Here is a 13088-nt window from a genome sequence, read left to right as displayed (position 1 = left end):
GCCTAATTTAGCCTAAGCTTCATTTGCGGATCCCTCATGTAAGACTAGGCTTAAACTAAACAGCATTATTGTAACAACATAATTAAAACCAAAACTTAACCCACAGATCCCTCATGTAAGGCTAAGTTTCAATCCTACTTTAATCAAGTTCTAAGGCAACAGTACATTTTCCAATGCCAAAGTCACCTAATTGTGCACACAAATGGGTGATCAGACCAAAAGCATACAAACATTAAGCATTGAAGGAAGCATTGAACACAGAAAACATAATCAATTAGATATTAGGTATTTACATCAGTTGTTCATTAGAAATCCCCAACTAGGGTGTTTAGCCATCCATTACAAAGAAACCCTAACAATAAAGAATGTCAATACAAGACAATTCAAAGCTTCCCTGATCGAGGCCGTACCCGAATCAAATAAACATGAAAATGCAGTAACTAGGAAGTGATCCTAGGTCGTTTCCCAACGAGCAGTGACAAGCCAAATGTTCATAATATGCTTGCAGTAACAGTAACGATGGGGGGGGGGGGGGTTTGGTTGTTTGGTAATTAAAGAGCAGAACAAATAAAATGGAATACGAAACTACTAATATTAAAAACGGGTTGTTTCCTCTGATTCAGAAGCCACTCTCTTATCCTGGGTTATGGAGAATTCGTCCCTAACAGTCAACCACTTAATCCAACCCTATTTCAATTTACTAAGCGAAAATCAACTTAGGGTTTTCAATACGTGATTAGGCACCACATACACCAGTTAGCCCTTCGTCCATTAAGCATGAACGCAAGTTAGGCTCAGAGGCAATTAATCGAACACGAAGCGTGCACTGATTAATATTCACGAAATTGGGATAACTGGTGAAGGGAAAACTGCCAGGGAACCACATTACAATCGAAACCTCAAAGAGAGTTGGGCTTCGTCCTCAAAAGGAAACAACACCAGAAAATCTAGCCTTCCATGGATTCAAACAGAAAACGCAATTGAAACATGAAGCAGAAACGTAAATGAACGGAAACGTAAATGAACAGAAACGTAAACAAACAGAAATGTAAAATGGAACAGAAACGTAAATGAGAGTAAAAGAAGAAGCAAGAACGAAATTGTAATTAGAAGCAGAAAACGTAAAATTGCATTACGAACTCAGAAGCAGCAAAACAGAAAAACGAAAAACCCTAAAACAAAGCTCTGAATAATGAATAGCATAACAGAATAGAATGCCCTGCACGAATCCCAAGGTAGCTATTTAAAAAGAGTCACTCAAAGTCACTGGGCCCTATTACAATACTCTGGCCCAAAACGAAATAAACACTGAACAACATAAAATAAAATTGCGAAATTTCCTAATTAGAAATTAACTAAGGTAAGCGCTGCTTTATTTGCCCTCTTCAAGTCCACAACCAAAATCCGGATTAAGCCCAATGTTTCATTAATTCCTGAAATTAGATTAAAAACATCAAATTAGCTAAATGAGCCCAAATTATAAAACTGCCTAATTAATTGACAATTAAGACCAATCAATAATTAAAATGGTGCAAAAAGGGTTTAGAAAATAGAAGAAAATGATGGCACATCAAAACCCCTCATACTTAGCCTTTTGCACTCCTGGGCAAAATGAAACAAAGAACAAAATCCAAGGATATCAGAGGGAGACAAACAAAAACATTCACATATTTCTAAATGAACATCAAGGAATGAAAGGAATGGGTAACATCTAACATAAGGAGATCCAAAAAGTCAATATATTCATGAAAATCATCCAAGCAACCCAATCATGGCAAAATAGTTAATCAGCTCAAGAATGAAAAGTGATAAAGCCTCACAAGATATACACTCTATCTCTCAAGTGTCTAGGCTACTATTTACCCTCAAAGCACCCATGAAAGCAAACACCACATAAACTTGGCAAGATTCTAAAATTGACAATCAACCCATAAACACAAGCACATGAGGATCAAAAGGTCTTTTAAGGTTGTAATGGGGCCAAGGACAAGGTATGGAGAAATATGGAATAAGTGGCTAAATCCCAAAGGAATAGAGGAGCAAAGGGGAATAAGTGCATTTTAAGAAAAATAAGAAAATAAAAAGAAGTAAAGATAAAAATTAAACATGAAGAGTAGAACCAAGAGTTTCATCATTCTTGTGCCATTTAAGATCTTATTCACTCAACTTTATTGCTTTTCTTTTTCTTTTTTTTGAATTTTTTTTTTTTTTTTTTTTACTCTTTAGCCTTTGAGAAACAACATTTCATTCAGCATGTCCAACATTTAACCAATATACAATGTACATCAAGTATGGCCCAAAATACATCATGAAGCATAGCCAACAAAACAAGTTGTCCAATGAAACAAAAACCCCCCACACTTATTCCCAAAACAATTCCAAAGCTCCAAAATTCCTTAAGGATATGGTAATATCATGGTTTTTCACTTAAGGCTTGTAGTGAGCTTCAAAATAAGGAAAGGGAAACAAGGCTCAAAAGGGCTATCAAAGGAATTAATTCAAGGTAAGTCCATTTGGCTAGAAGCTTATAAGAACAAAATTGCCTTAATCATTTCCAAATATGCATGTGAATTAGGACGCATCAACAAGAATCAAGCCAAGGCTATTGTGCGAGCAATCAATGGGGCAAAACACACCAAATGATTATAATGATGGATGGCTCAAATTCTCACAAAGGTAAAATCATCACTTTTAAATTGAGCTTTCAAAACTATCATGACATGTAGAGAAGAATCAAGGATTTCAAGTCACAAAATGTCAAGAACTTTTATTTTCAAAACAATTACCCATTTCTTGAACATATCCTATAATTCAAAGAAAAACATGCAAAGTCGTACGTGCACACAAAATTGACCCAAAATATTAAACTAAAAATCCGACGAAACTAACAACATTAACAAATTAACACAACTAACAAATTAACAAAACCATCAAAACTAGCAAAACCAAAGAACACTCCCCCCATACTTAAACAACACATTGTCCTTAATGTAGCACAATTAAAAGATTAAAAACAATTAAATCATCAAAAAGAATCGGACAAGTGTAATAAAAGCAAAGAAGGAGATAGGAAAAGAAAAACTCCCTAAGTCATGGTGGAGGAAGAGTAGGGTGGAGTAAGGAAGTCTCTTCCACCACTACGTCCACTAAAGAAGGGTTCGTGAGGAATGGCTTAAGTCGATGTCCGTTGACCTTGAAGCTCTTATTTGTGGAGTCGCTTTTGATCTCAACTGTACCATAAGGAAAAACATTAGTAACAACAAAAGGACCAATCCACTTAGACCTCAACTTACCACTCATGAGTCCAAGCCTAGAATTATACAATAACACTTTTTGCCCAACCACGAAGTCTTTTTTAACTATCATGCTATCATGGAACTTCTTGGTCTTTTCTTTGTAGAACTTGGCATTCTCGTAGGCGTCTAGGCGGATTTCATCTAACTCACTCAGTTGCAACTTCCTTTCCTCGCCAGCTTGATCCATAGAGAAGTTGCAAGTCTTCACTGCCCAGTATGCTTTGTGCTCAATTTCCACTGGAAGATGACATGCCTTTCCAAAGACAACCCGATAAGGAGACATTCCTATGGGTGCTTTGTAGGCAGTCCGATGTGCCCAGAGAGCATCATCAAGCCTGGTACTCCAATCTTTCCTGCTTGGCTGCACAATCTTCTCTAGAATTCTCTTGATTTCCCTGTTAGAAATTTCTGCCTGTCCATTAGTCTGGGGGTGGTATGGTGTGGATACTCTGTGTACCACCCCGTACTTTTTAAGCAGGGCATGCATTGTCCTGTTGCAAAAATGGGTTCCTTGATCACTAACAATTGTTTTAGGTACTCCAAACCTGCAAAACAGATTAGACCTGACAAAGTCTGCGACAACTTTAGCATCATTAGTTCTAGTGGGCTTGGCTTCCACCCATTTTGAAACATAATCAACTGCAAGGAGAATGTAAACATAACCAAAAGAGACAGGAAAAGGACCCATGAAATCTATACCCCAGACATCAAACACCTCACAGAATAGCATAGGTTGCTGAGGCATTTGTTGTCGCCATGTAAGTGTATTTCCTGCTCTCTGACACTGCTCACAAGTGCTGCAGATCTTCCACACATCTTTAAAGATGGTGGGCCAATAAAAACCACAATCAAGCACTTTGCGAGCTGTCCTTTGAACACCCAGATGACCTCCCGGTGCGGAAGAATGACAGAACTGCAGGACTGAGTCAGTCTCATGATCTGGAATGCACCGTCTAATGACCTGGTCACTGCACAATTTCCACAAGTAGGGGTCATCCCAAATAAAATGCTTAGCATCACTTTTAATCTTATCTTTTTGGGCCTTAGATGCTAAGGGAGGAAAAACAGAGGCAACTAAATAATTGACAATGTTAGCAAACCAGGGAGTAGAAAGAGAGTCAGAAATACTATACAATATATACAAATGATCATCCGGGAAATCATCCCGAATAGGTGAATCTGCATCAGAGACACGTTCGATCCGACTCAAATGATCAGCAACTAGATTTTGTGCTCTGCTCCTATCACGGATCTCCAAGTCAAACTCTTGGAGCCAGAGCATCCATCGGATCAACCTAGGCTTAGAATCAGCCTTCTTCAACAAGTACTTTAGAGCTGCATGGTCAGTATAAACAATAATGCGAGTACCAAGCAAATAAGATCGAAATTTTTTAAGAGCAAAAACTATGGCTAGAAGCTCTTTCTCAGTAGTAGTATAATTTGCTTGGGCAGCATCTAAAGTCCTAGAAGCATAATATATCACCCTGGGCAATTTATCAATTTTCTGAGCAAGGACAGCCCCCAATGCATAATTTGATGCATCACACATAAGCTCAAAAGGGGCTGTCCAATCGGGTGCCTGGATGATGGGGGTGGTAGTCAACGCTCTTTTGAGGCAATCAAAAGCCTCTTTGCATCTGTCATTAAAGTCAAACTCCACCTCCTTTTGCAACAAGTTGGACAGTGGAAGGGCTACTTTGCTAAAATCCCTTATAAAGCGCCTGTAGAATCCTGCATGACCAAGAAAAGATCGCACCTCTCGCACACAAGAGGGGTAAGGCAATTGTGAAATAACGGAAATTTTCGCAGGATCTACTTCAATGCCCTTATTGGAAATAATGTGGCCTAAAACTATACCTTGCTCAACCATAAAATGACATTTTTCAAAATTTAGAACAAGGTTAGTTTCAATGCATCTATTCAAAACTTTTTCCAAACTATTCAAACAACCATCAAAAGAGGATCCATATACAGTGAAATCATCCATAAACACCTCTATGCAATTTTCTAAAAAATCACTGAAAATACTAATCATGCACCGCTGGAAGGTACCAGGGGCATTGCACAGGCCGAAAGGCATCCTCCTATAAGCAAAAGTGCCGAAGGGGCAGGTGAATGTGGTCTTTTCCTGATCCTCAGGAGCAATAGTAATTTGCATATAACCAGAAAAACCATCAAGGAAACAGTAGTGGGATTTACCTGCCAGGCGTTCAAGCATCTGGTCAATGAATGGCAGGGGAAAATGGTCCTTTTTGGTAACCTGGTTCAGCCTCCTATAGTCAATGCAGACTCTCCAACTGTTCTGCACCCGAGTAGGAATCAGCTCCTCCTTCTCATTTCTGATCACTGTGAGGCCAGTCTTTTTCGGGACTACCTGGACGGGACTCACCTATTGGCTGTCGAAGATAGGATAAATGATTCCAGCTTGCAAAAGCTTGGTTATCTCCTTCTTCACTACATCAAGAATCACCGGGTTGAGTCTTCTCTGTGGCTGTCTTACTGGTTTAGCTCCATCCTCTAAATTTATTCGATGCATACATGTGGATGGGCTAATACCAGAAATGTCCGCCAGGGTCCAGCCTATAGCCTTCTTATGCTTCTTGAGAACTGACAACAACTTCTCCTCTTGCTCATCAGCAAGGGCGGCAGATATAATCACTGGAAAACTCTTGCTATCATCCAAGTAAGCGTATTTTAAATTTGATGGCAGAGGCTTCAATTCTGGTGTGGTCGGCTGGACAGTGGTAGAAGGAGATGGTTTCTCAGCCTTTACCTCATAAAGAAAGTCAGAGGTATGTGTACTTCCTGAAACATGGTTAGTCCTATCTGACTCTATAAAATCAATCTCAAGAGGTAAAACACCACCACCAGGCATGCAATCAATATCACTCTCAGATTCACTCTCAGCATCAAATTCAGACATATGATCAAGTACAATTTCAGACTCAATGCATGAAGAGTGAGAGGCATGCAGATTAGAATAAAGATCAGTCATGTATTCATCAACAACATGGTCAATTATTTCAGCACGAAATACAGAAAGATCTTCAGATGGGTATTTCATAGCATCCAGAATATTAAAATGAACAGTTATGTCACCAAATTCCATAGACAGTGTGCCTGCATAAACATCTATCTTAGTTCTAGCAGTTTTCATAAAGGGTCTGCCTAGAATGATGGGAACTGATCCTTGAGAAAATCCATCTTCCATATTCAAAATATAAAAATCAACAGGGAAAATCAGTTCACCAACTCTAACTAAGACATCTTCTATGAAACCAACAGGGTAGGCAACACTTCTATTAGCTAAATGAATTACCACATCAGTTGACTGCAAGGGGCCTAGAGATAGAGAATTAAAAATAGACAGAGGCATAACACTAACAGAAGCTCCTAAATCTAGCATGGCATTGTCAAACTTACTATTCCCTATGATACAAGGTATGCTGAATGTACCTGGATCTTTACATTTTTCAGGAATTTGAGGAACAGATTTACCAATCAATGCGGAGACATTTCTGCCCATGCTAATTCGTTCACTTCCTTTAAGCTTCCGCTTATTAGTGCACAGCTCCTTCAAGAATTTGGCATATCTTGGAATTTGCTTTATTGCATCCAACAGAGGTATGTTTACCTCTACTTTTCTAAACGTTTCCAAGATCTCTTTCTCTGCCTCTTCCATTTTTTTTGTTGGAAACTGCCCTTGGAGGGAATGGAAGAGGGGGAATGTGCTGCTTCTGCAAATCAGAATTACCTGTGGAAGAAGATTCACCTGCACAGAAATTGTTAGGTAAATTTTTGTCATCACCTTTTTCTGGAATAGAGTGAAGTTTGGCAGGCTCATTTGCAAATGAGGACGGTGCTACGGGTTGAGGTCCTTGACATTGCTTTCCCGACCTCAATGAAATGGCACTGACATTTTTGGGATTTTGGACAGCTTGAGAAGGCAGCTTGTCAGAATTCTGGGACTGTTGTTGATTCAATTGGGTAGCCAATTGTCCCATCTGATTGGTTAAGCTCTGAATGGAGGCTCTGGTCTCTTGCTGAAACTGCATGTTCTGCATAGTCATTTGCCTCACAAGTTCTTCGAGGGAAGGTTGTGGAGGGGCCTCAACTGTTGGCTGTTTCTGGGGTTGTTGCTGTTGTTGGATTGGTGGAGGAATGTATGGTCTGCTTGGGCCAGCAGCATTTTGGAAGGAAGGAGCAGGCTGCTGTTGTTGTTGCTGAGGGTTGGACCATCTGAGGTTAGGGTGATTCCTCCATCCAGGGTTGTATCTGTTGCTGGAAAGGTCATAATTGCTCTGCTGTGGTTGATTTTGCTGCTGAGGTTGAGGAGGTCTATTGTATATATTTGCTGCATAAGCTTCAGGCTGCTCAATTGCTCCAGGTTGCTGCATGGAAGGGCAAAGGTCTGTATGGTGGTCAGCAGAGGAGCACAAACCACAAACCCTTGCGACAGGTACAAATTTCTGATTCAAGGCCAGCTGGGTTACCAAGTTGACCAATGCATCCAGTTTGCCTTCAAGCTTCTTAGTTTCAGATGATGCAGATGGGTTTGTAGCTACCTCATGCACTCCTCTAATGACTATGGCATCATTTCTGGCACTAAACTGCTGGGAGTTGGAGGCCATCTTCTCAATTAAATTTCTGGCTTCAGCAGGAGTCATGTCTCCAAGGGCTCCACCACTGGCAGCATCTATCATACTTCTCTCCATATTACTGAGTCCTTCATAAAAGTATTGGAGAAGAAGCTGTTCTGAAATCTGATGGTGGGGGCAACTGGCACATAGTTTCTTAAATCTCTCCCAGTACTCATACAGGCTCTCTCCACTGAGTTGTCTAATACCTGAGATATCCTTCCTGATGGCTGTGGTCCTGGAAGCAGGGAAAAATTTTTCTAAGAATACTCTCTTAAGGTCATCCCAGCTCGTGATGGACCTTGGAGCAAGGTAATACAGCCAGTCCTTTGCCACTCCCTCTAATGAGTGAGGAAAAGCCTTCAGAAATATGTGATCCTCTTGGACATCTGGGGGTTTCATGGTGGAGCAGACAATGTGAAATTCTTTCAAATGTTTGTGCGGGTCTTCACCTGCAAGGCCATGAAACTTTGGAAGCAAATGAATCAGTCCAGTTTTAAGAACATATGGGACATCCTCATCAGGGTATTGGATGCACAAGCTTTCATAGGTGAAATCAGGTGCAGCCATTTCCCTTAGAGTCCTCTCACGAGGTGGAGGTTGTGCCATGTTCTGAGAATGTGCAAAATCAGAATGCTCAGAATCAGAATGCTCAAAATTATAATGCTCAAGATCAGGATGTTCAAAATCACCAATAACAGAATGCACAGATTCACCAGTTATGGAATGCTCAGAATGATCAAAAGGTATAAAATGATGCCTAACTAATCTATGAAATGTCCTATCTATCTCAGGATCAAAGGGTTGTAAGTCAGATGGATTGCCTCTAGTCATACACTACATTCAGCATGCACACAACTAGTTGCCTGGTCATGTAAATAAAGGTGTAGGTTTGAACTACAGCTACCCTCAAATGATATCCAAATGACTTGAAATTTTGTGAGCAACCTTATAAAATGATGAGAAGATAGCACAAAAAATTTCAGACAAAAATTCAAAGTCTAACTATGAAAGCTAAAAATGGTAAGTTAAGAAAAATAAGTGAATAAAACTTGAAAAATAAAAAACTTTTGACAGAATCGCTTTTTTTGGACGATGGAGACCTTAGCCGGCCGATGGCCGGCTGCCACAGCGTATGAAATTTTTTTCTACCCCAAATGCATATATAATAATTGCGATTCTGATAACCGGAGCAAAAGTTATGGCCGTTTGAAGTTTTGACAAACACAAAATTTGCTAGTTTTTTGGAACTTTCAAATCTGACCAAACTAAAGGCTCTAGCTATTTTTCCCACAAAATATTGATTAAAAGAAGTTACCACAAAAAACTTCAGCCAAAAATAACAACCCTAGCTACTAAAACAAAAAATCTCAAATAATTCAGCATGGGTGGTCGCTAAAATCCGTCTCTAGCTGATTTCTACTACTACTCTGTTTTTGCCGCAAGCTGATTTCTACTACTACTCTGTTTTCAAGCACAATCTTCACAGCAAAACACCCAAGACTGAAACAGGGGAAACGCTTAATGGTAAAACTGAAACAGAACACACATTAAACAAAACACCAGGACACTAATCAACACTAACACACATACTAACAATTAAAACACGAAAGGATTAAACACACAACACTAGCTAGCTATTATGAACCTTTGGACACTGCTCCCCGGCAACGGCGCCAAATTTGATCGAGGCCGTACCCGAATCAAATAAACATGAAAATGCAGTAACTAGGAAGTGATCCTAGGTCGTTTCCCAACGAGCAGTGACAAGCCAAATGTTCATAATATGCTTGCAGTAACAGTAACGATGGGGGGGTTGGTTGTTTGGTAATTAAAGAGCAGAACAAATAAAATGGAATACGAAACTACTAATATTAAAAACGGGTTGTTTCCTCTGATTCAGAAGCCACTCTCTTATCCTGGGTTATGGAGAATTCGTCCCTAACAGTCAACCACTTAATCCAACCCTATTTCAATTTACTAAGCGAAAATCAACTTAGGGTTTTCAATACGTGATTAGGCACCACATACACCAGTTAGCCCTTCGTCCATTAAGCATGAACGCAAGTTAGGCTCAGAGGCAATTAATCGAACACGAAGCGTGCACTGATTAATATTCACGAAATTGGGATAACTGGTGAAGGGAAAACTGCCAGGGAACCACATTACAAGCGAAACCTCAAAGAGAGTTGGGCTTCGTCCTCAAAAGGAAACAACACCAGAAAATCTAGCCTTCCATGGATTCAAACAGAAAACGCAATTGAAACATGAAGCAGAAACGTAAATGAACGGAAACGTAAATGAACAGAAACGTAAACAAACAGAAATGTAAAATGGAACAGAAACGTAAATGAGAGTAAAAGAAGAAGCAAGAACGAAATTGTAATTAGAAGCAGAAAACGTAAAATTGCATTACGAACTCAGAAGCAGCAAAACAGAAAAACGAAAAACCCTAAAACAAAGCTCTGAATAATGAATAGCATAACAGAATAGAATGTCCTGCACGAATCCCAAGGCAGCTATTTAAAAAGAGTCACTCAAAGTCACTGGGCCCTATTACAATACTCTGGCCCAAAACGAAATAAACACTGAACAACATAAAATAAAATTGCGAAATTTCCTAATTAGAAATTAACTAAGGTAAGCGCTGCTTTATTTGCCCTCTTCAAGTCCACAACCAAAATCCGGATTAAGCCCAATGTTTCATTAATTCCTGAAATTAGATTAAAAACATCAAATTAGCTAAATGAGCCCAAATTATAAAACTGCCTAATTAATTGATAATTAAGACCAATCAATAATTAAAATGGTGCAAAAAGGGTTTAGAAAATAGAAGAAAATGATGGCACATCACTTACCCAAGAAGGGGGATTCCTCCTCCTCTTCTCAGCATCTTACACTCATTCTCTACTCAATGATCTCTCTCAAATGACAAAACCTAGGCATCAATGCACAAGCTGCTCCTCTTTTATGCTTCTAGGGCTCTTTTCCCCAAATAGGCCTGTGGCTGCTCTGGAATTTTGTGCCCTGGTCGTCTGTAGAAGCTGTCATAAAAGGTGGTACCCTAATTCTGCACAAGACAGGCTTTAAATAGGCTCTGAAATTGTGACGATGCGCTTAGCGCCACCCTCGCGCTTAGCGTGAGTAAGTGAAATTGAGCTTAGCGCCAGTCTTGAGCTTAGCCAGGCTGAAGGCACCTGCTGCACTTATCACACTGATCTCGTGCTTAGCGCACGGCTTTGATGCTGATGCTCTGCCAAATTCTCCTTAGCGGTGGATATGCGCTTAGCCCAACTACTTAGCCTAGCCCAACTGCTACATTTTGCAATTCAAAACTTAGCCTCTTTTTCACCTGAAAATGCATAGATTTCATCATTAAATCCAATGGAAATGTTCTAGAGATAGCATTAACCATAAAACAAGATTTATTTACAAAAATCACTACAAAATAACCATAAATTGGGGAACTATACAAACTTTGGAAAATGATTTCTATACAAAAGTTAGTCGTATAAAGAGACTAACATTATGGAAGAGGAGGTTGCTGAGGAAGGGTAGGGTGCTATGGAACAAGGCGATGATGCATGTGTCTAGGCTGCCTTTGTCTTTATCTTTTTTCTTCTTTGTTGAAATTTGGCTGCATAGGCCTTGTAACTATGACAATTATTTTTGTTTTTCTTTAATGCACAAGCTTTCCTTTGATGACGAATTTTGTGTGGAAGCAATGACTTCCAAGATTATTTTGATGATGCCAAAGAATCAAGAGTTAAGCAAGTTCCAAAGAACCAGGCTTCAACAATCAAGTCTCAAAGAATCAAGATTCAAGATTCAAGAACAATCAGGATCAAGATTCAAGACTCAAGAGAAGTTGATTTCAAGATTCAAGAGAAGAAATCAAGAAGCAATAGACAAGATTTCACAAGGGAAGTATTTTTCAAAAATCCAAACATAACACAATTTTGTTTTACAAAAGAGTTTTCTAAAAAAATTTCTAAGTTACCAGAGTATTTACTCTCTGGTAATCGATTACCAGTTTCATGTAATCGATTACCAGTGACCAAATTTGATTTCAAAATGTTTTTAACTGATTTGCAACGTTCCAAAATATTTTTCAAATGGTGTAATCGATTACACTATATTGGTAATCGATTACCAGTGTATCTGAACGTTGGAAATCAAATCCAATTGTGAAGAGTCACAACTTTTCATAAAATGCATTGTGTAATCGATTACATGATTATGGTAATCGATTACCAGTGACAAATTTTGAATAAAATGATGCAATCCTACCCCGCATGGGAAGGCCCTAGGGTTCTCACGAGTCTTAGGGTAGATTTCGAGCCCATGGGCTAAGTATGAGCCCGCTTATCTTTGTAAATATTAGAATAGGTATTTCCTTCGTCTGGGCCTTGTATTTTGGCCATTCTAGTAGTATAGGGTTTTAGCCTTGTATTTCGGGGCATTTTGAGTAGTCTTTGTAGTAAGGAATTTTTTTTGTATTTTCATGTTTTATGTCATGGGGGTGAGCTTAGCTATTATAGGGGGTGTGTAGCTAAGCTCTAGCTTCTCATCTCAAGGAGGTGAGCTTAGCTATTAGAGAGGTATGTGTAGCTAAGCTCAAGCTTCTTTAGGAATCTTCTTAAGGAAGCTTCTCAAGGAAGTTTTCTCAAGAAAGCTTCTCAAGGAAGCTACCTAGTCTATAAATAGAAGCATGTGTAACACTTGTTGTAACTTTGATGAATGAGAGTCTTGTGAGACATACTTCAAAGTTCCACTTCTCTACCTCTTTTATTCCTTCAATTTCGTGCTCCCCCCTCTCTCTTTCTCTCCCTCTTTCTTTTCCTCCATTGAAGCATCCTCTCCAAGCTTCTTATCCAAGGCTCATCTTGGTGGTGAAGCTCCTTCTTCCATGGCTTATTCCCTAGTGGATGGTGCCTCCTCTCACCTCTTCTCCTTTGTCTTCTGCTGCATCTCCATGGTGGAAAATCACCATTAAAGGACCTCATTGAAGCTCAAAGATCCAGCCTCCATAGAAGCCCCACAAGCAAGTTTCCATCAAGTGGTAATCAGAGCACAAGAGCTTCAACTAGGTGCTCCATAAACCTCCATTAATTTTTTTTGGTTTACCTTCTCTTCCATTGTTGTTTCTTCATTT

The 13088-nt window shown here is 39.4% G+C and overlaps 1 non-coding gene and 1 pseudogene across 1 annotated transcript; one reads left to right on the top strand and one right to left on the bottom strand.

Annotated features, from left to right (window-relative positions):
* Positions 1 to 6300: 6300 nt before the first annotated feature.
* On the bottom strand, positions 6301 to 8428 carry LOC113000447 (uncharacterized; annotated as a pseudogene).
* LOC113001037 (small nucleolar RNA R71) lies at positions 8058 to 8164 on the top strand. Its single transcript, XR_003266370.1, has one exon. It is a non-coding gene; the product is annotated as a small nucleolar RNA R71 (small nucleolar RNA).
* Positions 8429 to 13088: the final 4660 nt, after the last annotated feature.

The sequence above is a fragment of the Glycine max genome, chromosome 2 (assembly GCF_000004515.6).
Source record: "Glycine max cultivar Williams 82 chromosome 2, Glycine_max_v4.0, whole genome shotgun sequence".
Taxonomy (NCBI): Eukaryota; Viridiplantae; Streptophyta; class Magnoliopsida; order Fabales; family Fabaceae; genus Glycine; species Glycine max.
Note: the sequence above shows the minus strand (reverse complement) of the source record. Positions and strands in the feature narration are given on the sequence as shown.